The sequence below is a fragment of the Diospyros lotus genome, chromosome 3 (genome assembly GCF_014633365.1).
Source record: "Diospyros lotus cultivar Yz01 chromosome 3, ASM1463336v1, whole genome shotgun sequence".
Taxonomy (NCBI): Eukaryota; Viridiplantae; Streptophyta; class Magnoliopsida; order Ericales; family Ebenaceae; genus Diospyros; species Diospyros lotus.
This window is the reverse complement of record NC_068340.1, coordinates 18748831-18752929: the sequence shown is the minus strand read 5'-3', so window position 1 is coordinate 18752929 and position 4099 is coordinate 18748831.

The following is a 4099-nucleotide window of genomic DNA, read 5'->3' as shown; positions in this document are numbered from 1 at the left end:
TGATCATTGTGTCGACCTTGGAAAGCATCATAGGTTGTCTTTCTCCTCTAATGTCTATAGAGCCTCTAGAGCCTTAGAATACATCCATTCAGATCTATGGGGCCAGCATCAAACCCCACGTCAGGCGGTAATAGGTATTTTTTGTCCATGATTGATGATTACTCTAGCAGAGTTTGGGTTATTCTCTTGAAAGATAAATCTGAAACATTAAAAAGTTTTAAAAATTGGAAAACTCAAATAGAGAATCAAACGGACAAGAAGATAAAATACTTTAGGACTGACAATGGTCTAGAATTTTATAATTCTGATTTTGACAACTTGTGCAAGGAATATGGAATTACTAGGCATAAAATAGTTCCCTGCACTCCTCAACATAATGGAGTAGTCGAAAGGATGAATAGGACCCTTCTAGACAAGGTTAGGTGTATGATGATTAGTTCAAATATTCCTAAGTCATTGTGGGGAGAAGCTGTTATGATTGCATGTTACCTAGTTAACCTAACTCCTTCAGCTGCTTTAAATGGTGATACTCCTTATGAAAAATGGCATGGAAAATGTGCCAATTATTCAATTCTTAGAACTTTTGGTTGTGCTGCCTTCACTCATCAAAATGAGGGAAAATTAGAGCCTAGAGCTAGGAAATGTGTTTTCTTAGGCTATCCTGAGGGAGTAAAAGGGTATAGGTTGTGGGATAGAAACCAAAAGGGGATAAGGATTATTGTTAGTAAATATGTCACATTTAATGAATCTGAAATGCCTTGTACAAAGCTTAGTGGTAACAAAGTCAGTGAGGACAAGAGTCCTCAAGAAGAGTTGAAGAACTCAAGTACCCAACCTCCTATAACCTCTAGTGAGGTGGAGAGTACCCCTTCAACCTCTAGTGAGGTAGAGAGTCAAAATTAGCCTGAAATAGATGAGGAGAGAGAAACAATAGAAGAATACCCTAATGTCCAGCCACCAGTTTTTGATTATTAACTAGCTTAGGATAGGGAAAGAAGGTCTCATAGGTTACCTCAAAGGGTAGCATCAGATTTCGAATTAGCTTATGCTAGATACCAAGAGTTAGCTGAAAATGAACCTAGCACATATAAGGAAGCCATAAGAAGTAAATATTCCAACGAGTGGATAGAATCAATGAAAGAGGAGATGAGTTCCCTCAACAAAAACCAAACTTGGGAGTTAGTCCCTAGACCTAAGGACAAGTCTATTGTGGGTTGCAAGTGGATTTATAAGGTTAAAGAGGGTACAAGTGATAGTGAACCAACAAGGTTTAAGGCTAGGTTAGTAGCCAAGGGATTCACACAAAAGGAAGGGGTAGATTATATTGAGATTTTTTCACCAGTTGTTAAGTATACCACCATATGTGTCATGCTTGGATTAGTTGCATATTTTGATTGTAAACTTGAACAACTAGATGTAAAAACTGCTTTCCTGCATGGTGATTTAGAAGAAAAAATCTTTATGTTTCAACCCAAAGGTTTTGAAGACAAAAGAAAACCAGATTTTGTGTGTTTCTTAAAAAAAATCCTTATATGGTTTAAAACAGTCCGCAAGACAATGGTATAAATGTTTTGACTCCTTTGTTAAATCAATCGATTTTAAAAGAAGTGAGTTTGATTATTGCTTGTATTTTTAGCATAAAAATAAAGATGACTGTGTGTGCCTTTTACTTTATGTTGATGACATGCTTCTTATTGGCCTTGATGTTAAAAAGATCGATAGCATAAAATCTACTTTAGGTGGAGAATTCGACATGAAAGACTTAGGTATAACTAAAAGGATCCTAGGTATGAAGATTGTAAGAGATAGGTCAAATTCTATGTTATTTTTGCATCAAATAGCATTTGTTAAAAATTCTAAAAAGATTTGGCATGCATGATAGTAAATCAGTATCATTACCTTTAGGAAACCATTTCATATTATCTAAAGATAAATCTCCCGCTAATGAGGAGGAAGAGCAATATATAAATAGAATTCCTTACTCAAATGCAATAGGTTTAGTCATGTACCTTATGGTGTGTACCAGGCCAGACTTAGCTTATGTTGTTAGCACTCTTAGTAGATTTATGACAAACCCAGGTCCCTATCATTGGGAAGCAATGAAATGGTTATTGAAGTATTTGAGAGGCACCTATAATGTAGGATTAATATATAAGCATAAGTCCAATAGTGTGAGATTTAAAGGGTTTACTGATTCAGACTATGCTGGTGATAGAGATAATCGAAAGTCCACATCATCCTATATATTTACTTTGTGTGAATCATGCATTAGTTGGAAGTCTCAGTTTCAACATATTGTTGCCCTCTCTATCACCAAGTCAGAATACATTGCTGCTACAAAGGCTATTAAGGAAGCCCTATGGTTTAAGGGATTGCTAAATGAATTGTGTGTTCTTAATGATAATGTGACTGTTTTCTCTGATAGTCAATCTGCAATTCACTTGTGTAAAAATCCTGTTTTTCACAAACGCACTAAACATATAGATGTGAGATTGCATTTTATTTGTGATATTGTGTCTCAAAACATTATTAAACTAGAAAAAGTGCTTTCTGAATATAATCCTGTTGATATGGGGACTAAAATTTTGCCTATGGGTAAATTTAGAAGCTGCCTCGATCTTCTTAACATTGGTAAGGTTACTCGATAATTGCTTATGCATTTGTTGAATGGTTTGCATTATGTTGCATGTGCTTATTGCTTGCTATTTGTGTGTGCTGGCTTCATTGGGAAATAGGTGGAGATTTGTTGATTTTTGTTTCCTAATGAGGCCCAAGGCTATGACGAGGGTTCGAGTTTATCTTCATAGGCTTTGGCCTAGGATTAAAGTATTGTCCACAATACCACTCATTGGCAGCCCATTAGAAGTCGGGCTATAAACCCCTTTATTAAGTCTTTGGAGGAGAAATGGGCTGAGCCCATTTGCTCAAGGCTTAAGGAAGCCCAAGCCCAAGCCCACTTACCTGTTTGCCTTGCACTAGGGACGTCATATAAAAGGGCCCTTGTTGCTTTCTATTGCCCTTTATTAATGATTGTGTTTCTCTCTCTCTCTCTCTTGTTCTCCCGATAGCTTCCTTTGATGGCCGATCTTTGTGAGTCTTTCTTACCTTTCTCGGCCAGATCCTCCTTTCCATGGCGATGGTCTTCCTTGTGACCCCCCTTAGTCGATCGGTCAGTTATCTCTATTTGTATACCTCGATAGTTCCTTCTAAGGTAAGCTCTCGACAACTGATCTTGATTCCATCTTCTTTGTGAGTGGTACTCTCTATTCCTTGGTGGATCATTCTGGTGAGTTACTTTATGGGTGGTGTTTTGGTGAGGGTTGTCTATCGGCAAAAGGGTTTGAGCATTTGAGGGCTTTGGTCCTTGGGATTTTGGGGCTTCTCTGTGGTTTGGTGGGCTTATTCATTTGGCGTTACCTGAGTGGTACGATCTGGACAAACTCATATCTGAGCCTTGAATCGCCTTACAAGGAGTTTTATTTTTGTGTTATTTGTGTTCTTGTATCAGTTTGATATTTTGGTTTTGAATATTATTGCACTAATTGATTCTGTTTTGTAAAGTGTTCTTCCACAACAAATGGTATCAGAGCCTTGTGTGGCTCCTGAGTTGTGTGAAATCAAAACCTAATCGAAAAACCCCTCTGGTTTTCTCAATTGATTTACACGGTAAGCCTTCTAGGGTTTATGTTGAATCCGAATCGTCTAAACTTTGATTGCTTTGTGCAGTGAGTGATTCAGGGTAAACCAACCCCAGATTCGTGATCATCCGACCGAGTAGTGTTGCCCTGACCGGCGCTTGCCAGCCTACTCACCGCTCGCCGACGGTGTGTGTTGTTGCAGGCTGTGGCATATCCAAAATTTTTGGAAAACTATTTTTGTTTGAAAATTAGTGATGTTATCTTCAATCTCTATGACATGTTCTATGGTACATATGCATGGATTAAATACTCTAGGTAAATTTTATTTAAATTTTGTCTAAACCTATAACACATACTAGGGTTGTGTGTACACTTTAATTCTCGTGCATAATCATGAAAAGTTATCATGTGTTTTAATTTTGACACTATAATTGCCTAAGTTGCAAGTATTTATGTTAAAA